This window comes from Mus musculus, chromosome 7 (genome assembly GCF_000001635.26).
Source record: "Mus musculus strain C57BL/6J chromosome 7, GRCm38.p6 C57BL/6J".
In the NCBI taxonomy this organism is placed as follows: Eukaryota; Metazoa; Chordata; class Mammalia; order Rodentia; family Muridae; genus Mus; species Mus musculus.
Window position 1 is genome coordinate 13,740,678 of NC_000073.6, and position 23,228 is coordinate 13,763,905.

The 23,228-nt window shown below is 39.5% G+C and overlaps 1 protein-coding gene and 1 pseudogene across 1 annotated transcript in view; both read left to right on the forward strand.

Annotated features, from left to right (window-relative positions):
• Positions 1 to 23,228, forward strand: part of Sult2a2 (sulfotransferase family 2A, dehydroepiandrosterone (DHEA)-preferring, member 2) — a 46,132-nt gene that overhangs the window by 7,172 nt on the left and 15,732 nt on the right. The gene's annotated exons all lie outside the window — the stretch shown is intronic.
• On the forward strand, positions 11,956 to 15,735 carry Zbed4-ps2 (zinc finger, BED type containing 4, pseudogene 2; annotated as a pseudogene).

Genomic DNA, 23,228 nt, shown 5'->3' on the forward strand with positions numbered 1-23,228 from the left:
TTCTCCACATCCTCACCAGCATCTGCTGTCCCCTGAATTTTTGATATTAGCCATTCTGACTGGTGTTAGGTGGAAACTCAGGGTTGCTTGATTTGCATTTCCCTGATGATTAATGATGTTGAACATTTTTTCAGGTGCTTCTCTGCCATTTGGTATTCCTCAGGTGAGAATTCTTTGTTCAGTTCTGAGCCCCATTTTTTAATGGGGTTATTTGATTTTCTGTAGTCCACCTTCTTGAGTTCTTTATTTATATTGAATATTAGTCCCTTATCTGATTTAGAATAGGTAAAGATCCTTTCCCAATCTGTTGGTGGTCTTTTTGTTTTATCCTTTAATAAGCTTTGCAATTTTATGAGGTCCCATTTGTTGATTCTGGATCTTACAGCACAAGTCATTTCTGTTCTATTCAGGAATTTTACCCCTGTACTCACATCTTCCAAGCTTTTCCCTACTTTTTCCCCTATAAGTTTCAGTGTCTCTGGTTTTATGTGGAGTTCCTTAATCCACTTAGATTTGACCTTAGTGAAAGAAGATAGGAATGGAACAATTCGCATTCTTCTACATGATAACCACTAGTTGTGCCAGCATCCTTTGTTGAAAATGCTGTCTTTTTTCCACTGGATGGTTTTACCTCCCTTGACAAAGATCAAGTGACCATAGGTGTGTGGGTTCATCTCTGGGTCTTCAATTCTATTCCATTGGTCTACTTGTCTGTCGCTATACCAGTACCATGCAGTTTTTATCACAATTGCTCTGTAGTACAGCTTTAGGTCAGGCATGGTGATTCCAACAGAGGTTCTTTTATCCTTGAGAAGAGATTTGCTAACCTAGGTTTTTTGTTATTCCAGATGAATCTGCCGATTGCCCTTTCTAATTCATTGAAGAATTGAGTTGGAATTTTGATGGGGATTGCATTGAATCTGTAGATTGCTTTTGGCAAGAGAGTGTTTTTGACTATACTGATCCTGCCAATCCATGAGCATGGGAGATCTTTCCATCTTCTGAGATCTACTTTAATTTCTTTCTTCAGAGACTTGAAGTTCTTATCATACAAATCTTTCACTTCCTTAGTTAGAGTCATGTCAAGGAATTGTATATTATTTGTGACTATTGAGAAGGGTGTTGTTTCCCTAATTCCTTTCTCAGCCTGTTTATTCTTTGTCTAGAGAAAGGGCATTGACTTGTTTAAGATAATTTTATATCCAGCTTCTTCATTGAAGCTGTTTATCAGGCTTAGGAGTTCTCTGGTGGAATATTTAGGGTCACTTATATATACTATCATATCATCCACAAAAAGTGATATTTAGACTTCTTCCTTTCCAATTTTATCCCCTTGATCTCCTTTTGTAATCTAATTGCTCTGTCTAGGACTTCAAGTACAATATTGAATAGGTAGGGAGAGAATGGGCAGCCTTGTCTAGTCCATGATTTTAGTGGGATTGCTTCCAGCTTCTCACCATTTACTTTGATGTTGGCTACTGGCTTGCTGTAGATTGCTTTTATCATGTTTAAGTATGGGCCTTGAATTCCTGATCTTTCCAAGACTTTTATCATGAATGGGTGTTGGATTTTGTCAAATGTTTTCTCTGCATCTAACAAGATGATCATGTGGTTTTTGTCTTTGAGTTTGTTTATATACTGGATTACTTTGATGGATTTCCGAATATTGAACCATCCCTGCATCCCTGGGAAGAAACCTACATGGTCATGATGGATGATTGTTTTGATGTGTTCTTGGATTCAGTTAGCTAGAACTTTATTGAGAATTTTTGCATCGATATTCATAAGTGAAATTTGTCTGAAGTTCTCTATCTTTGTTGGGTCTTTTTGTGGTTTTCCTATCAGAGTAATTGTGGCTTCAAAGAATGGATTGGGTGGAGTACCTTCTGTTTCTATTTTGTGGAATTGTTTGTGAGGAACTGAGATTAGATCTTCTTTGAAGGTCTGATAAAACTCTGCACTAAGCCCATCTGGTCCTGGACGTTTTTTTGGTTTGGAGACTATTAGTGACGGCTTCTATTTCTGTAGAGGATATAGGATTATTTAGATCATTAACCTGATCTTGATTTAACCTAGGTACCTGGTATCTGTCTAGAAACTCTCCATTTCATCCATGTTCTCCAGTTTTGTTGAGTATACCCTTTTGTAGAAGGATCTGATGGTGTTTTTTAGATTTCTTCAGGATCTGTTGTTATGTCTCCCTTTCATTTCTGATTTTGTTAATTAGGATGCTTTCCCTGTGCCCTCTAGTGAGTCTGGCTAAAGGTTTATCTATCTTGTTGACTTTCACAAAGAACCATCTTCTCCTTTGGTTGATTCTTTGAATAGTTCTTCTTCTTTCCACTTGGTTGATTTCACCAGAGTTTGATTATTTCCTGCAGTCTACTCCTCTTGGGTGAATTTGCTTCCTTTTGTTCTAGAGCTTTTAGGTGTGTTGTCAAGCTGCTAATGTGTGCTCTCTCTAGTTTCTTTTTGGAGGCACTCAGAGATATGAGTTTTCCTCTTAGAAATGCTTTCATTGTGTCCCATATGTTTGGGTATGTTGTGGCTTCATTTTCATTAATCTCCAAAAAGTCCTTAATTTCTTTCTTTATTCCTTCCTTGACCAAGGTATCATTGAGAAGAGTGTTGTTCAGTTTCCACATGAATGTTGTCTTTCTATTTTTTTGTTGTTGTTGTTATTTAAGATCAGGCTTAGTCCATGGTGATCTGATAGGATGCATGGAACAATTTCAATATTTTTGTATATGTTGAGGCTTGTATTGTGACCAATTATGTGGTCAATTTTGGAGAAGATACAATGAGGTGCTGAGAAGAAGGTATATCTTTTTGTTTTAGGATAAAATGTTCTGTAGATATCTGTTAGATCCATTTGTTTAATAACTTCTGTTAGTTTCCTTGTGTCCCTGTTTAGTTTCTGTTTCCATGATCTGAAAATTGGTGAAAGTGATGTGTTGAAGTCTCCCACTATTATTGTGTGAGGTGCAATGTCTGCTTTGAGCTTTACTAAAGTTTCTTTAATGAATGTGGCTGCCCTTGTATTTGGAGCATAGATATTCATAATTTAGAGTTCCTCTTGAAAGATTTTACCTTTGATGAGTATGAAGTGTCCCTCCTTGACTTTTTTGATGACTTTGAGTTGGAAGTCGATTTTATTAAATATTAAAATAGCTACTCCAGCTTGTTTCTTCAGACCATTTGCTTGGAAAATTGTTTTCCATCCTTTCATTCTGAGGTAGTGTCTATCTTATTCCCAGAGAAGAGTTTCCTGTAAGCAGCAAAATGTTGGGTCCTCTTTGTATAGCCAGTCTGTTAGTCTATGTCTTTTTATTGGGGAGTTGAGTCCATTGATATTAAGAGATATTAAGGAAAAGTAATTGTTTCTTCCTATTATTTTTGTAGTTAAAGTTGGCATTCTGTTCTTGTGGCTGTCTTCTTTTAGGTTTGTTGAGGGATTATCTTCTTGCTTTTTCTAGGACGTGGTTTCTATCCTTGTATTGTTTTTTTTTTCTGTTATTATTCTTTGAAGGGGGGACTCGTGGAAAGATAATGTGTGACCCTGATTCTGTTGTGGAATACTTTTGTTTCTCCATGTAAGGTAATTGAAAGTATGGCTGGGTATAGTAGCCTGGGCTGGCATTTGTGTTCTCTTAGTGTCTGTATAACATCTGTCCAGGATCTTCTGGCTTTCATAGTCTCTGGTGAAAAATCTGGTGTAATTCTGATAGGCTTGCCTTTATATGTTACTTGACCTTTTTCCCTTACTGCTTTTAATATTCTATCTTTATTTAGTGCATTTGTTGTTCTGATTATTATGTGTCAGGAGGAATTTCTTATCTGGTCCAGTCTATTTGGAGTTGTGTAGGCTTTCTTGTATGTTCTTGGGCATCTCTTTCTTTAGGTTTGGGAAGTTTTCTTCTATAATTTTGTTGAAGATATTTGATGGTCCTTTGAGTTGAAAATCTTCATTCTCATCTACTCCTATTATCCGTAGGTTTGATCTCATTGTGTCCTGGATTTCCTGGATGTTTTGAGTTAGGATCTTTTTGCATTTTCCATTTTCTTTGATTGTTGTGCAGATATTCTCTATGGAATCTAATGCACCTGAGATTCTCTCTTCCATCTCTTGTATTCTGTTGCTGATGCTTGCATCTATGGTTCCAGATTTCTTTCCTAGGGTTTTTGTCTCCAGCATTGCCTCATTTTGGGTTCTTTATTTTGTCTACTTCCCTTTTTAGGTCTTGGATTGTTTTATTCAATTCTATCACCTGTTTGGTCGTGTTTTCCTGCAATTCTTTAAGGGATATTTGTGCTTCCTCTTTAATGTCGTCTACCTGTTTAGCAGTGTTCTCCTGTATTTCTTTAACTTAATTATTAAAGTCCTTCTTGATGTCCTCTACCATCATCATGAGATATGCTTTTAAATTTGGGTCTAGCTTTTTGGGTGTGTTGAGTAGCCCTTGCCTCCTCTTTCTGCACATCCTCACCAGCATCTGCTGTCACCTGAATTTTTTATCTCAGTCATTTTGACTGATTTAAGGTAGAATCTAAGGGTTCTTTTAATTTGCATTTCCCTGATGATTAAGAATGTTGATCATTTTTTCACGTTTCTCAACCTTTTGGAATTACTCAGTTTAGAATTCATTTTTAGTACCCCAATTTTTTTGGGGTTATTTGATTTTTTTGAGTCCAATTTCTTGAGCTCTATTAAAAAATGGGTATTAGTCCCCTATCAGATTTAGGATTGGTAAAACACAATTCGCAATCTGTTACTGGCCTTTTTGTCTTATTGACAATGTCTTTTGCCTTACAGAAGCTTTGCGATTTTATGAGGTCTCATTTATCAATCCTTGAACTTACAGCACAAGCCATTGCTCTTTTGTTTAGGAATTTTTCCCCTGTGCACATATCTTCAAGGCTTTCCCTACATTCTCCTCTATAAATTTCAGTGTCTCTGTTTTTATGTGGAGTTCTTTGATCCACTTAGACTGAAGTTTTGTACAAGGAGATAAGAATGTATCAATTCACATTTTTCTACATGATAACCCCCAGTTGTGGCAGCACAATTTGTTGAAAATGCTGTCTTTTTTCCACTGGATAGTTTTAGTTCCCTTGTCAGAGATCAAGTAACCATAGGTGTGTGGGTTCATCTCTGGGTCTTCAAATCTATTCCATTGATCTACCTGTTTGTAGCTGTACCAGTACCATGCACTTTTTATCACAATTGCTCTGTAATACAGCTTGAAGGAAGGCATGGTGATTCCACCAGAGGTTCTTTTATTGTTGAGAATAGTTTTTTTCCTATCCTAGGGTTTTTACTTTTCCAGATGGATTTGAAAATTGACCCTTCTAACTCAGTGAAGAATTTAGTTGGAATTTTGATGGAGATTAAATTGAATCTGTAGATTGCTTTCAGCATGATAGCCATTTTTCCTATATTAATCCTGCCAATGCATGGATGTGGGAGATCTTTTCATCTTCTGAGATCATCTTCACTTTCTTTCTTCAGAGACTTGAAGTTCTTATCATATAGATCTTTCACTACCTTAGTTAGGGTCACACCAATATATTTTATATTATTTACTATAGTGAAGGGTGTTGTCTCCCTAATTTCTTTCTCATCGTGTTACTCCTTTGTGTAGAGAAAGGCCACTGATTTGTTTGAGTTAATTTTATATCCAGCTACTGCACTGAAGATGTTTATCAGGTTTAGGACTTCTCTAGTGGAATTTTTGGGTCACTTACATATACTATCATATCATCTGCAAATAGTGATATTTTGACTTCTTCCTTTCCTATTTGTATCCCCTTGATCTCCTTTTGTTGTAATTTGCTCTGGCTAGGACTTCAAGTATTATATTGAACAGGTAAGGATAGAGTTGGCAGCCTTGTCTAGTCCCTGATTTTAGTGGGATTGCTTCCAGGTTCTTTCCATTGAGTTTGATATTGGCTACTGGTTTGCTCTATATTGCTTTTATTATGTTTAGTTATGGGCCTTGAATTCCTGAAATTTGCGTGACTTTTATCATGAATTGATGTTGGATTTTGTCAAATATTTCTCAGGATCTAACAAAATGATCATGTGGTTTTTTTCTTTGAGTTTGTTTATATAGTGGATTACATTAATGGATTTCCTCAATATTGAACCATCCCTGCATCAATGGGATGAAGCCTACTTGATCATGAGGATGATCGTTTTGATGTGTTCTTGGATTCGGTTTGCGAGGATTTTATTGAGTATTTTTTCATCGATATTTATAAGGGAAATTGTTTTGTAATTCTCTTTCTTTGTTGGGTATTTATGTGCTCTAGGTATCAAAGTAATTGTGGCTTCTTAGAATAAATTGTGTAGAGTACCTTCTGTTTCTATTTCGTGGAATAGTTTGAGGAGAGTTGGAATTAGGTCTTCTTTGAAGGTCTGATAGAACTCAGCACTAAACCCATCTGGTCCTGGGCTTTTGTTTGTTTGTTTGGTAGACTATTGATGACTGCTTCTATTTCTTTAGGGGAAATGGGACTGATTAGGTCATTAATCTGAACCTGATTTAACTTTAGTACCTGGTATCTGTCTAAGAAATTGTCCATTTCATCCAGGTTTTGCAGTTTTGTTGAGTATAGGTGTTTGTAGTAGGATCTGATGATGTTTTAGATTTCCTCAGGTTCTGTTGTTATGTCTCCTTTTTTATTTCTGATTTTGTTAATTAGGATACTGTCCCTATGCCCCCTGGTTAGTCTGGGTAAGAGTTTATCTATTTTGTTGATTTTCTCAAAGAAACTGCTCCTGGTTTGGTTGATTCTTTGAATAGTTCTTTTTCTTTCCACTTGGTTGATTTCAGCCATAAGTTTGATTATTTCCTGTCCTCTGCTTCTCTTGGGTGAATTTGCTTCCTTTCCTTCTAGAGCTCCTAGGTGTGTTGTCAGGCTACTATAATATGCTCTCTCTAGTTTCTCTTTGGAGGCACTCAGGCTTATGAGTTTTCCTCTTAGGACTGCCTTCATTGTGTCCCATAAGGTTGGGTAAGTTGTAGTTTCAATTTCATTGAACCCTGAAAAGTCTTTAATTTCTTTCTTTATTTCATCCTTGACCAAGCTATCATTGAGGAGAGTGTTTTTCAGTTTCCTCATGAATATTGGCTTTCTATTATTTATGCTGTTTTTAAAGATCAGCCTTAGTCCATTTTTATGTGATAGGATGCATGGAATAATTTCAATAATTTTGTATCTCTTGAGGCCTGTTTTTTACCTGATTATATGGTCAATTTTGGAGGAGGTACCATGAGGTGCTGAGAAGAAGGTATATCTATTTGTTTTATGATAAAAAGTTATGTATATATTTCTTAAATACATCTTTTCAGAAATTCTGTTAGTTTCCATGTATCTCTGTTTATTTTCTGTTTCCAGGATCTGTCCATTGATGAGAGTGGGGTGTTGAAGTCTCCCACTATTATTGTGTGAGGTGCATTGTGTGCTTTGAGCTTGACTAAAGTTACTTTAATGAATGTGTCTGCCCTTGCATTTGGAGCATAGATTATCAGGATTGAGAGTTCATCTTGGTAGATTTTAACTTTGATGTGTATGAAGTGCCCTTCCTTGTCTTTTTTGATAACTTTGGGTTGGTAGTTGATTTTATTCAATATTAGAATAGCAACTCCAGCTTGTTTCTTCGAACAATTTGCTAGGAAAATTTTTCCAGCCTTTCACTCTGACATAGTATCTGGCTTTTTCCCTGAGGTGGGTTTCCTGTAAGCTGCAAAATGTTGTGTCCTTTGAAGGGCTAGATTCATGGAAAGATATTGTGTGAATTTGGTTTTGTCATGGAATACTTTGGTTTCTCTATCTATGGTTATTGAGAGTTTTGCTGAGTATAGAAGTCTGGGCTGGCACTTGTGTTCTCTGAGGGAATGTATAACATCTGTCCAGGATCTTCTGACTTTATTAGTCTCTGGTGAGAAGTCTGGTGTAATTTTAATAGGTCTGTCTTTATATGTTACTTGACCTTTTCCCTTTACTGCTTTTAATATTCTATCTTTGTTTTGTTCATTTGATGTTCTGATTATTACGTGTTGGGAGGAATTTCTTTTATTGTCTAGTCTATTTGGTGTTCTTTAGGCTTTTTGTGTGATCATGGGCATCTCTTTCTTTAGGTTAAGGAAGTTTTCATCTATAATTTTGTTGAAGATATTCGCTGACCCTTTAAGTTGAAAATCTTCATTCTCATCTATTTCTATTATCCATAGAAATCATTGTGTCCTGGATTTCCTGGATGTTTTGGGTTAGGATCTTTTTGCATTTTTCATTTTCTTTGATTGTTGTGTCCATGTTCTCTATGGAGTCTTCTGCATCTGAGATTCTCTCTTCCATGTCTGTTGCTGATGTGTGTATCTATGATTCCTGTTTTCTTTCCTGGGGTTTCTTTCTCCAGAGTTGTCTCCCCTTGACTTTTCTTAAATTTTTCTAGTTCCTTTTTTTTTTTTCAATCTTAGATGGTTTTGTTTAATTCCATCACCCATTTGGTTGTGTTTTCCTGTAAAACTTTAAGGGATTTTTATGTTTCCAATTCAAGGCCTTCTACCTCTTTAGCCATGTTCTCCTGAATTTCTTTAAGTGAGTTATTAATTTCCTTCTTAAAATCCTCTACCAGCATCATAAGATACAATTTTAAACCTGAATCTTGCTTTTTGGGTGTTTTAGGTTATCCAGGACTCACTGAGTTGGGTGTGCTGGGTTCTGATAATGGTGAGCAGTTTTGGTTTCTCTTAGTAAGAGTCTTGTTTTGTTTATTTGTTTTTTTTTTTTGTTTTGTTTTGTTTTTTGTTTGTTTGGTTTGTTTGTTTTTTGTTTTTTGAGGCAGGGTTCTTCTATATAGCCATGGCTGTCCTAGAACTCACTTTGTAGACTGGGCTGGCCTCAAACTCAGAAATCTGCCTGCCTCTGTTTCCCAAGTGCTGGGATTAAAGGTATGTGGCACCACTGTCCAGCTTGTCAGTAAGATTCTTATGTTTGCCTTTTGCCATCTGGTAATCTCTGGCATTAGTTGTTATAGCCGTCTCTGGCTGTAGCTTGTTCCTCTTGTGATTCTGTTAGCCTCTGTCAGCACTCTTGGGAGGCCAACTCTCTCCTGAGTGCTCTCTTCAGGCCACCTCTCCTTTGAGCACTGATGTCTGGAGCTCACATCTGCTTCCTGGCTGAAGATGAAGGCCTGAAAAGGGGCCTGTCCCAGAAGTCATGTTGCTTCTGCAGTCTGAAGGCTCTCCTGCACAGACTGGTCTCTGAGGGACCTGGGATACAAAATCAAATTTATTGTCTTTAATAGCTGCATAGTATTCCATTCTGTAAATGTATCACATTTTCTGTATCCATTCTTCTGTTGAGGGATATCTGGGTTCTTTCCAGCTTCTGGCTATTATAAATAAGGCTGATCAGCAGATAAAAAATATTGAAGTAATCTCATACATCCTATCAGATCACCATAGACTAAGGCTGACCTTCAATAACAACATAAATAATAGAAAACCCACATAAACGTTGAAGCTGAACATCACTCTACTTAATTTATAACTTGGTCAAGGAAGAAATAAAGAAAGAAAATAGAGGCTTTTTGGAGTTTAATGAAAATGAAGCCACAAGATATTCAAACTTATGGGACACAACAAAAGCAGTCTTACAAGGAAAATTGGTGTCTATGTTTTAATAGGGCATTGTGAACTTCCAGGTGTACTGGAAACTGAATCCTTGTCCTATAGAAGAACAGAGAATGCTTTGAAGGGCTGAGCCTTCTCTCCATATATACCTGATTAGTTGTTTTAAATGTAATATTTATCTCATTTTCATATATATGTATGTATACATATATATATGAAGATACATTCATATATATATATATATGTATATATAATATATAAATTCATCCATACCTTTTATGTTTTCAAGTTTAGTGCTCTATGACTTTTAAGGTAAACTCTAAAATTTTTCTTAATTTCATTTGTGCTGTGATAATGACTCCCCTTTTTTGTTTTACTGTATTACTTTTGACATTTGCTATTTCTTTTGATGAGTTTAGGTAAGATTTGATCAATATTCATTATAATTTGAAGAAAATAACTTTTATCAACTCTCTATATTGTTTTTCTTGTTGCTACTCTTTCCTTCTTTAATTTCTACACTGAGGTCACTGATATCTTTCTAGCTATTAAGTTTGGAGTTTGCTTTGTTCTTTTTCCAAATTTCCATAGTGAACATTAACTACTGTATTAGAAATCTTTTGATTTCTTAATGGAGGAACTTTGAGCTTTAAATGTCCCTCTTAGTGCTGTTTTCATTTTACTCTACATGTTAAATGCTGTTTTGTTTTCATCTTCATTTGATTATATGAGTCCTTTTGTTCTTGACTTCTTCATCATTCACTTGTGAGTTGTTAAATCTTCATGAATTAGTGCATTCTGGAGATTATCTTTTCATTTATTTGTAACCATTTTATTGTTGCTAAGTAGAATATAAGAAAATGTTTTAATTTATATTGGTTAATAATTTCTTTATATATATATTTGAGTGAGAGCTCCATAGGCTGCTGAAAACAACATGTATTCTACACTGTTTAGATTTAGTGTTCTAAAGATGTTGGTTAAGCCTGCTTTATCTGGGACATCATTTAAAATTGTTTATTTTTTAATAAGATGATGTGTTAACCATTCAGATTGAGACTACTGTTTCTTACTGTATATCTAGTAGTGTGTTCCATGTGGAACTAGTTGGACCTGTAATTACAACTTCACTGTCTTCTCCATGCATTATTCTTTCAAAGAATATAAAGTGATGTTTATCATTTCTCACCAGAGTTGATTCAAGTCAACTATGATTTTGTAAGATTACATCAGCAATATTTGCTTTTCGTAGTTACATTGGCCTGAAACACTTTGTTTAATCATTTAATTATTAGTTCTCAACTATCTTTTATTATAACAAACAGCAAATATATTCTTCTCAATTTTTGAAGCAATCTCCTAATCTATGCCATTTGATTAAAGAATTGATATTAATTTTCTGGGATGGTGCCCTGAGCAGACTTAGGGTGCAAACTCTGAAGCCAGGCCCACAACACCCAGAAGCAGTTCTGCTCCCAAATGTCCTAACACATCCAGGATCATAGGATCAGAAGTGAGGAAGACACTACATATGTCACAAAACTGGGAGTAACTGGGACCAGCAGAAACCAGGCAGGCAGGAACTCTTCCAGATCAGTGGCTTGGCTCCTTTCCAGTCTGTCAGGGTCAGTGACCTAACATGTCTTGGCCATAAACTATGCAGCCAACCCCACAATACCCAGAGGAATCTCTACTCCCAGGCAGTCTAACAAGGATCACAGGATCACAGGTTCACAGGAGCTTGGTCACACCAGTATCTCAGGGTCCCAAAGGGAGTTTGACTCTCAGAAACTCAGATACATCCAGGATCTCAGGAATACAGGGTTCCAGAAAAACAGGGTCATAGAGACAGCAAGACTCTGACAAGTTCTGACACAACAAGGATCACAGGAAGGATGGGATCCAGTCAGACATATCCAGAGCAGGTAGCACTAGAGATAACCATATGACTGGAGGCAAGCTTAAGAACATAATCAACAGAAACTAAGGTTAGATGGCATCATCAGAACCCAATTCTCCCACCAGAGCAAGTCCTAGAGTTTGGAGTGAGAACTGGGAATCAGATCTCTAGAAGCATGGAGACCATAAGAATGGTCACTGTCTTTTCGCCCCATGTCTGTACTTTTTATGTACGTGGCTTCAAATACTTTAGGTTCTATTTCTGGTTGACCTGCTGAGAGGAGAGCATAGGAAATGAAGGGCTGTGTGAGCCCTCAAGATGGTGGGGCTCCTGTCTTGGAGAAAAGGAAGAAGTCTGTGCTGCATGCAGTGGTATATACAACAAGAAGTATTTGGTTGCAGTACTCCTACAGAACAGTACTCCATGCCCAGTGACAGTGTGATGTGTGAACTTTCCAGTGTCATTCATGGTCAGCCATAGTAAACAGCCTAGAAAATGAGATTATGAATGACTGATAAAATCTACTTTAGGCTTCACAAGTGGACATTATAAGCAGGTTTTATTAACCTAAGATGTCAGAATGATAAAGCAACCAGAATAATTATGGTTGGTCATGGAGGATAAGCAAGAAACTTGTCCCTAGGGGACAGTGATTTTGTTTCTGACAAAGTTAATTTTAAAACAGAGGAGGATGATGATCAAATTCCTTGTCACAGTTTGGAACAAATGGACTTGAAAAGTGAGTCAGAGGATATGAGAGAGACAGTATCGATGAACAGGCAGAAATCAGGGCAGCAAGCTGTGCCTGTCAGCCCTCTGGGAAAAACTTACCTGCCGAGAGTGAGGATGACTATGGCTCACTCTTCTCCCAGTATAGTAGCACACTGTACAACTTAGCCATGGAAACTGTGACCCAGAGCCTTCTTTCCTGGAAGAAGTCTCCAGCCTGGAAGCATTTCTTTATTTCCCCTTGAGATAGCACTAAGAGTTCAATAGGGGCAAGAATGAGAAAGACCTGAGTACAACTTGCCTCCTGAGACATGTGAAGCAGGCACACCCCACCAAGCTCATTCAAGAAAATGGAAGTCTATCAGCAGGGTCCTCTTTTTCCCCTCCCTCTCTTTTGCTTCCACCACAGCCTACAGATGTGGGAGTCCTTCGCACTGTGCTCTCACCTGTCAGACTTGTCCAGAAAATGGCTCCCAAGATCCCATCCCCTGACCTAATAATGGAAGAGTTTGTGACTGTAGTTTCTTCTGAAGAGGTGTCCCTTGATGTGTCTGTCACTGAAAAGTACAGCAGAGAAGAGGCCTTGGCAGGCTCCTCTCCCAACCTCTCCATGCTCCATTATGACAACACTTCAGAAACCATGGCAGACAGAAACCTTTCCTTTTCCAAAAGCACATCAGGGTCCAGGAAGAGATCAGCCATCTGGAAGCACTTCTAATTGTCACCCCACAGATAGCTCTAAGGCTGTCTGTGTTCACTGTATGAATGAGTCAGTAGAGGGAAGAACGGGAAGGACCTGGGCACAAGCTGCCTCATCAGGCACATGTGGAATGCACATTGCTCCATTGTGCTGCTGGAGAATGGGAGCAACACAGGCATCCCACCATAGTATTCTGTGCCCAGAACCCTGCTGTCTGCCCTGCTGCCCCCAGAAGGGGATCTCAACTCTGCATAGTTATCTCCAGGCAAACAAGTCAAAGAATCCCCTTTGCCTCCTCATCCCCAGACATGCTTCCTGAGGAGCTGTCATCACACATTAATCCTGGGTATGTGTCCCCGGAAGATGTGTCCATGTTGTCATCCTCTCATGACTTGGGGGAGGCCTCTGTAGTGTCTTCTCCAGAAAAGCAGCCAGCAGACACGGTAAATCCAAGGTTTGAATCAGGCGCTGTCTTCCAGCAAAATTAAGGTGAGGAGAAGACTAAAGTCAGAAGTCTGGCATCATTTTTCACAGGCCCCCATGGACAGTCTCCAAGCAGTGTGCTGGTACTGTAGCTGCATTATTAGTCGGGGGAAGAAGGGAGACGTTGGCACCAGTTGTTTGATGCAACACCTGTACAAACACCACCCTGAGGTGGTTGGGAACCAGAAGGACTTTCTGGGTGCAACTTTGGCAAACTCTCCATATGCCACTTTGGCCTTTGCAGAAAGCTCCTCCAAATTAACTGACTTGCCAGCAATGGTCAGAAAAAAAACCATCAAGGTGTGTTTCCTACTAATAGCAAGAAGACCACAAAACTGTGGAATCACTTTTCTATTTGCTCAGCAGACTCAACAAAGGTGGTATGCCTGCATTATAGCCGCACTATCAGCAGGGGCAAGAAGCCCACCAACCTGGGCACCAGCTGTGTCCTGAGACATCTGTAGTGGTTCCATGCCCGTGTACTCAAGAATGACATCTCAGAGACCACTCTGCCCCGTTCTCCAGGCATCCAGAGGCCTCTGGGCATAGAGTTCTTAGGGCCTTCCTCTTTCCGTGACTCCACAGAGAAGTTCTATGACTCTCATCCAGTTGCCAAAAAAATCACAAGTCTCATAGCTGAAATGATTGCACTTGACCTTCAGCCTTATTCCCTTGTAGACAATGTTGCCTTTAACAGGCTGCTCGAATACTTGAAACCTCAGTACTCTTTACCCTCCCCTTCCTACTTCTCTAGAACAGCTATCCCAGATATGTATGACAATGTGAAACAGATAATTATGTCACATCTGAAGGAAGCTGAGAGTGGTGTGGTTCACTTCACCTCTGGAATATGGATGAGTAGCCAGACTCGTGAATACCTGACCCTTACAGCTCACTGGGTCACCTTCGCATCTGCTGTCCGACCACATTGTGGAGACCACCATTGCACTTTTAGATGTATCACAGATTGACTGTGACTATAGTGGAAATAGCATTCAGAAGCAGCTGGAGTGTTGGTAGGAAGCCTGGGTGACTTCCATTGGCCTTCAGATTGGCATCACTGTCACTGACAATCCAAGCATAGGGAAGATGCTGAGTGAGGGTGAACACTCAAGTGTGCAGTGCTTCAGTCACACAGTGAATCTGATTGTGAGTGAGGCTATCAAGAGCCAGAGGATGGTGCAGAACTACTGAGTATTGCCCAGAAGCTGTGTGAGCGGGTACATCAGTCACCCAGAGCAAGAGAGGAGTTAGCAGAACTTCAGAAAGAGTACAAGCTGCCACAGCACCAGCTGATCCAGGATGTACCATCTAAGTGGAGCACATCGTTCCACATGTTTGAACTTCTGATTGAGCAGAAGAGTGCAGTTAACCAGGTATCCATTGAATGTAACTTCAGAGAATTGGTCATCTGTGACCAGCGGGAGGTCATGAGATCTGTGTGCCATGTGATGAGACCATTTGATGCTGCAAACCGAGAGATGAGTGCCCACATGTCTATGCTGAGCCAGATCATCCCCATGATCCACAGCCTCAGCAGAAAAGTGGAGATGCTGTTTGGGGAGACCACGGGCATTGACACCATGCTTAAGTCGCTGAGGGAAGCCATGGCGAGCCGCCTGTCTGCCACCCATCATGAGCCCAGGTACATCATTGCCACACTGTTGGACCCTCGCTACAAAGCTTCCCTGTTCACAGAAGAGGAGGCAGAGCAGTACAGGCAAGACTTAATCAGGGAGCTAGAAATACTGATTTCTACCTCAGAGGACACTGCCACCTCCAAAGGATGTGACTCAGGGACCCCACTTAAAGACACTGGCACAGTGGCCTGTGGTCACTCTCACCGATAAAGAGAGATCAGAGAGAGAAACTATCTGAAGACATGGTGCTTGCATATTTGGAGGAAGAGGTCCTGTAACACATCTGTGACCTACTTACCTACTGGAAACTAAAGCAGTCATTGTGCCCTGGGCTGTCTACCTTAGCAGTCCGATTTCTGGGCTGTCCCCCAAGTACAGTCCCCACAGAAAAATTGTTCAGCACACCCATGGATGGTGGCAGCTTTGGCCAGCCCAGGCTCATGATGGAGCATTTTGAAAAGCTTATCTTTTTAAAAGTGAATCTTCCTTTAATATGCTTTCAGTATTGAACTCAATGATGGAGCCAACAGACTGGAAACGTGCTTCAGAGAGCTAGCTATTGTATCAGGGCTGACTTGCCTGGCCGGGCCATGTAGGACACCAGACTAGGCATCTTGGGACACCTGCCAGTTCTCACCATAAGCAGGAAATCTATATCCAAAATTTATGCCTACAATTCATTCCTTAGCACAACAGAATTTTCAACTCTTAGCTTAGTTAATATGGAGGTATCACCTTTTGTTATCTGAGGAATATTGATGTACAGTCTTTTTTTTCATTTTTATTAGGTATTTAGCTCATTTACATTTCCAATGCTATACCAACAGTCCCCCATACCCACCCACCCCCAATCCCCTACCCACCCACTCCCCCTTTTTGGCCCTGGTGTTCCCCTGTACTGGGGCATATAAAGTTTGCGTGTCCCATGGGACTCTCTTTCCAGTGATGGCCGACTAGGCCATCTTTTGATACATATGCAGCTAGAGTCAAGAGCTCCGGGGTACTGGTTAGTTGATAATGTTGTTCCACCTATAGGGTTGCAGATCCCTTCAGCTCCTTGGGCACTTTCTCTAGCTCCTCCATTGGGAGCCTGTGATCCATCCATTAGCTGACTGTTAGCATCCACTTCTGTGTTTGCTAGGCCCCGGCATAGTGTCACAAGAGACAGCTACATCTGGGTCCTTTCGATAAAATCTTGCTAGTATATGCAATGGTGTCAGCGTTTGGATGCTGATTATGGGGTGGATCCCTGGATATGGCAGTCTCTACATGGTCCATCCTTTCATCTCAGCTCCAAACTTTGTCTCTGTAACTCCTTCCATGGGTGTTTTGTTCCCAATTCTAAGGAGGGGCATAGTGTCCACACTTCAGTCTTCATTCTTCTTGAGTTTCATGTGTTTAGCAAATTGTATCTTATATCTTGGGTATCCTAGGTTTGGGGCTAATATCCACTTATCAGTGAGTACATATTGTGTGAGTTCCTTTGTGAATGTGTTACCTCACTCAGGATGATGCCCTCCAGGTCCATCCATTTGGCTAGGAATTTCATAAATTCATTCTTTTTAATAGCTGAGTAGTACTCCATTGTGTAGATGTACCACATTTTCTGTATCCATTCCTCTGTTGAGGGGTGTTGTGTCCGGCCAGCAGACCACAACCTGGGTTCTAGCCTGGAAAGGCATTTTGGAAACCTGGAAGAGAAGAGGGGCTAGGTGGCGAGAGAAAAGAATGTAGCCAAGACAGTTACTCTGATCAAGGCTCAAATTTTATTGTTGCGACACTAGTTATGAAGGAAGGGGGAGGGGACCCGATTCCCGCCGAATAATCTCTGGTCCAGTAGAAAGGTGCATGTGTGTGGCTCCGCAGGTTCCAGCAGTGGGCGTGGCAGAACGAATGAGCAGGAAGCTCCACCCCTGAGCAAGCAGGTTTCAGGCTAGGGGAGGGGAGACTACATCTCCTCCCTTTTATTAACAAAATTTAAAAAAAAGAAAAAGCTGGCCTGAGGGGGGAAAAATTATCTATGCTCAATAGTTCTGTCTGGAATCTAGGGCTAAAGAAAAAACTTGCTTTCATGGGATTCCTTAACTTTTCTTATGGTAAACTGTATAAGGCTAAGACTGTCCTTTCTTATCGTAGTGAACAACTAACTGAAAGGCCTGGAGCTGTAGGCTCTGACTTTATAATGCTAATTAGTACTTGGTAGGTAACTTTCTAGTTGAATTTTAAGTAGGGCGTTGGAACTCTGGCTAAGTTTGACTGAACAAATGTGAAATACACTATAATAACACTAAGTTGATATTTCTCCGCTTTTTTGGATGATAGGTGGGAAACAGGGAGAAGGAGTTCGACCGGCTCTTGTAGTACAAGGCCAATTGGCTTTTTTATTTGGGTGGGAGGCAGTGAAGGGCTTGCCCTTTCAATAGTACGTCTCCAATCTCTCTCCCCCCTATTAATTAAGTTAAATAAGGCAATGCTTAACTGAGGTGATCAAATGATTTTCTCATCCGTAGATGAGTGGGCTTTTAACCTTGGCTTGGGTGGACATGGACCCGATTCCTCCCGTGGGTATTGATAAGACCCACACATGTGGCTCTGGGTATCTTTTGGGGAGGCGAGGCAGAGCCGGAAAATATTTTTGATTTTTAACCAAAATATGATACCAACCTCTTTTAAACCGGGTTTATCTCACAGGAAACTCAGAAATGGTCAAGCCGGACCTTCCCTTGCAGTACCTCTGCACCAAGCGATGCCCATACTGAATTTGTACAATCACAAACCAGTATGCACAGTTCTGAGTGCTGTGCAGCTCCTAAAGGAGAATTATCAACCTCAGAATTAGCAAAGCCTAAGCAAGAACTATGTCGTTAGTAACACCACGATTTGTGGCTAAAATAGGAGCTGGAAGTCGTTCCTCCTCATCCCTGTTTTTTCCACAGCCTAAGGACACCTTGCAGTAACAGCAAGGGTGAAAAGCCAGAGGTCAGCTAAGGGACTAAGCCTGTCTATCAAAATAAAAACCAATCTTTATTAATATAGAAATATCTACTTTTCTAGCCCTCTTGGTAAACCTAATTTTTAACTCAGACTGAAAGCCACATGCTGGAAATGTCCTTGGAAAGGAGATAACAGCAGCCACCTGTGTGCTCTAGGGGCGCGGGGATGCACATCCGCTGGTCCGCCTCGAGAATGTTGATTTACCTGCTTGAAAGACAAAATCTCGGACAGTGAGAAAGTAGGAAAGCAGAACTTCTTTTGGGGAACTCTAGGTACTTTATTTAAATGCAAATTGTAAAGCTGAGGCTAGTCTCCGGCCTCCTGTCAGGAGCTGGCTCAGAGAGTAGCTTTTTTTCGGAGCCTGAGTCCTCAAGCTGACTTTTAAGCAAAAGAGGAATTTTAGTCCTCAAGGTGATACTTTAGAAGATTTAGAATCTGTGTTCATCTAACAAATTAATTTATCTGGCAGCCACTGCGCTCTATCTTCATCTCGTGAAAAAACACAAACTGAGTCCCTACCCTAAATTAGAACTGGATCTGGACCCTTCTATTCCTTAGTCAGGGGGTCCTTCTATTTTACCAATGTATTAAGTGACCAATTGCTCTTTAATAGTTTTTTCCACTAGCTGTAAGGCCAGCAAACCTTCTGAGGTTAGGGATCTAGGGGAAGTGGGGGATGTGCTCTGAATTAACTTTGCTAGGTAATTTAGAATATAGGAATCTCTAACATTGGACTGAATATTAGGACCAGTCTAAGATTGAGTTAGAATGGCTGGTCACACTGAAGAAAGGAGAAAAATCATTATGACTCTATTAAATGACTAATTTTACTAAGTCTGAATATACAGTCTCTGATGTACTATTGCCATAAAGTTAAAAGGCTGGAAGCTAGTCTAAACTGGAAAAATGACAAGTAAGGATGGATCTAAAACATGAATTTAATTTAGTTTTTTAGTCAATTCAATCAGGACATGAGTCAACTTACCTACCAGCTCGTCACACGAATTTACTAATATGCTTCTGCAGCGTTCTGTGGAGAAAACCTGTTTTTCCCTTTTCTAATAAGGTAGTTGTTTTAGGATTAATCTATAAGCCAATAAGTAGATCCCTTTAAGATACTATAAAGCATTTATTAAACTCTTTGACATTAAAATATTAGATTTTGAAAATAAAGGTAAGACTTTAATAGTGTGCATGGGAATGCATTAAATAGTATGCACGGGGATACAATTTCTCTCTTTTTTGTCCTTTAAGAAGTTAAAGTTTTAAAATTTTACAATACCTAAACTTTTGAATTAGTAACTAGTTGACAAAACATTTTAAATACATGGCTGTAAAGGGGCAGTGACTAATTGCACTTTTAATCAATTTTCTTAAGGAGCAGTTGTAACTAGAAGGCTTGCAAAGTTATTAAGAGTCACATGTGCATAATTTATTTATTAACTAGAAATATGCATAAGCAATTGTAAATTTGAGAATTAATAGTATCTGAGGGATGAACAATTTAAGCAATTGCGAGCTCAGAGATATGGCATTGACTATTAATATACAAATTAAGGTTTGATTGTTCAGCATTTTAAAACACCATCTACAGCACACAACTAGATTATTTGTGCTGGAACAGGGGAAACTGTGTCTTAAGACTCTGCCCCACAGAAGCTAGTTGGGCCCACATGGGCCAACGATTGGCTGGGAGGATGAGAAAAATGACTTTACAATAATGTTTTCTTTTTGGCCAAAGAATTGTTTTGGGCACAACCAATTTTTAATTACCAATTAATAACAATTATAAAAGCTTTATTTTTTGTAGAAACTTTTGTAGTAAACTAAAACCCTAAGTAATAAAAGGATATTGTCTCTGAATCTTTTGGGTGAGATCAAGGATTTAAGGTAAACTTTAAGAAGCATTAGTTAATAAAATACTTTTCACTTAAGAAACAATATACACTGAAAGATTAAAACTCTTGGCTTCTTGTATAGAAGCAGAAACAATAAAAATTTTTCTTACATAATGTAAAGTTACATTAGCCATACCTAGAGGCAAAATTTTCTAGTGATTACAGTTCACTAGAAGCAAAACTCTTTGAATTTAAGCATTATTTTAAACATCTGAATAGATCTGTAACACTGTTAAAAAGAATTTTTCTTGAACACAGGGAAAAATCTTTCTCAGGCACTGTTTGCAAAACAAAAGAAAGGCCACAAGCTGCTCTGGGGCTGCCCAGAGCCCTGCATTGACTCAAACGTAAAATACCTTTTAATCTGAGCATCTTGGCCCTCCTGTAATAAGGACCGATTCTAGAGAAACAATATAACTGTCTACGCCTCTAAATTATGATACTCTTTCTTAAGATGACTTACAGTTAAAACGTTCTTCACAACTTTAGTGTTGTGAAAAAATTGCCTGTACTAAAGTTTCCTGCCAGGCAGCAACTATAACCAAACTGTTTGTCTAATCTATTTACAAAGACAAACATAACTAGATAACTCTGTCACAGTTTTGTATGAAGTGAGCTGTATGAGCGCTCTCATAAGATGATTACTCTTGTAATTATCTTAATTACAGTATACAGGTGAATTAAAGATCTTAAATTTGAAATCAAACTGCAAGCTGCAGTCAATGGAACAATAGCAGTTTTAACCATAATTTTTAAGTTTTTTGTGCAAGGTTAGGATAATACCTGTAACCTTGGGAAAGCAAAACCCAAGTTTAAAACAATTTATTATCTTTAAAATCAATATTAGAAGCATTACTATCATATTACGAAGTTTGGATGTCAATTAATACCTATGAATACCTATTAAAGCAAGCTTTAATGCTTTAATAAAGAGACATTGCTTTAAATCTTATTTTAAATTTTACTATTTAGGATACGAACCACATTAATTATTACCTAAACTAGAAATATCTTTAGAGACCCAGCCTCTTGGGCTGCCTTATGCCATGTGTCGAAAGGACTCTAAACTTGAGTTATCAAATTTAACACTAACCATCTGTAGCAATGTAACAATTATTAATCTTAACCAACAACTTATGAGCTGATTGTGAAAACACTCAGAGCACATTACCAATAAAAAAGAACCAAATGAAGCAGTTACATTTAGACCAATCAGAGAATAATAATTTTTGTAGCTACAACCATAAAAATAAAAAACACTTTACCATTGTCAAACACATTAATCATGAACCATTGATTAGCTTTTTTACTCTGAAACTTAGAGGCTGTGCACTCGCCCTTATTTCCTAAAACGAACAGTTTTTCCAGCAGGGGCCCTCTCGCCACGTGTCTGATTCCTGGCTGAAACACGTGGCAGCTCTCGGCTTTGCAGATAAAGTTTTTTATACCATCTTTATTATCCAACACAAAACATAGAACATTCATTCATACAGACTGGACACGAACATACATGAATTGAACACGAGAACAGATTGGTGCACCGGACATTAGACAAGACACAAAAGGGAACAGAGTACTCCTGCTATAAGGCCCAGAGAGATATTTCTCTCTGCTTTTTGGGACATTTTGCTCCCTTATGATGCATTTTTTATTAACTGGGGCAATCCGCCTATTCCTTTTAATAAACCCTTTCTTTTCTCACACCTCATGTAGCTTCGGAGAGCTACGGCTTACCGCCTGATACCCAGCTCCTCAATGCTGAACATAAGTGAACCAGCGCTCCGGTTTAACACTGCGATACCCAGCTCCTCAATGCTGAACCTAAGTGAACCAGCGCTCGGGTTTAACGCTGTCTCAGCTTAGCCCATACCTTCTCCGGTATGAATTTCCCTTATCCTTTATTTTATGGAGCTCCGAACCAGCAGCCTCTCTTCCAAAAATCCTTTGCCGTTTCTCAGCCCCACGTTGGGCGCCAATTGTTGTGTCCGGCCAGCAGACCACAACCTGGGTTCTAGCCTGGAAAGGGATTTTGGAAACCTGGAAGAGAAGAGGGGCTAGGTGGCGAGAGAAAAGAATGTAACCAAGACAGTTACTCTGATCAAGGCTCAAATTTTATTGTTGCGACACTAGTTATGAAGGAAGGGGGAGGGGACCCGATTCCCGCCGAATAATCTCTGGTCCAGTAGAGAGGTGCACGTGTGTGGCTCCGTAGGTTCCAGCAGTGGGCGTGGCAGAATGAATGAGCAGGAAGCTCCACCCCTGAGCAAGCAGGTTTCAGGCTAGGGGAGGGGAGACTACAGAGGGGCATCTGGGTTCTTTCCAGCTTCTGGCTATTATAAATAAGGCTGCTATGAACATAGTGGAGCATGTGTCCTTCTTACCAGTTGGGGCATCTTCTGGATATATGCCCAGGAGAGGTATTGCTGGATCCTCCGGTAGTACTATGTCCAATTTTCTGAGGAACCGCCAGACTGATTTCCAGAGTGGTTGTACAAGCCTGCAATCCCACCAACAATGGATGAGTGTTCCTCTTTCTCCACATCCACGCCAGCATCTGCTGTCACCTGAATTTTTGATCTTAGCCATTCTGACTGGTGTGAGGTGGAATCTCAGGGTTGTTTTGATTTGCATTTCCCTGATGATTAAGGATGTTGAACATTTTTTCAGGTGCTTCTCTGCCATTCGGTATTCCTCAGGTGGGAATTCTTTGTTCAGTTCTGAGCCCCATTTTTTAATGGGGTTATTTGATTTTCTGAAGTCCACCTTCTTGATTTCTTTATATATGCTGGATATTAGTCCCCTATCTGATTTAGGATACATAAAGATCCTTTCCCAATCTGTTGGTGGTCTTTTTGTCTTATTGACAGTGTCTTTTGCCTTGCAGAAACTTTGGAGTTTCATTAGGTTCCATTTGTCAATTCTCGATCTTACAGCACAAGCCATTGCTGTTCTGTTCAGGAATTTTTCCCCTGTGCCCATATCTTCAAGGCTTTTCCCCACTTTCTCCTCTATAAGTTTCAGTGTCTCTGGTTTTAAGTGAAGTTCCTTGATCCACTTAGATTTGACCTTAGTACAAGGAGATAAGTATGGATCGATTCGCATTCTTCTACACGATAACAACCAGTTGTGCCAGCACCAATTGTTGAAAATGCTGTCTTTCTTCCACTGGATGGTTTTAGCTCCCTTGTCAAAGATCAAGTGACCATAGGTGTGTGGGTTTATTTCTGGGTCTTCAATTCTATT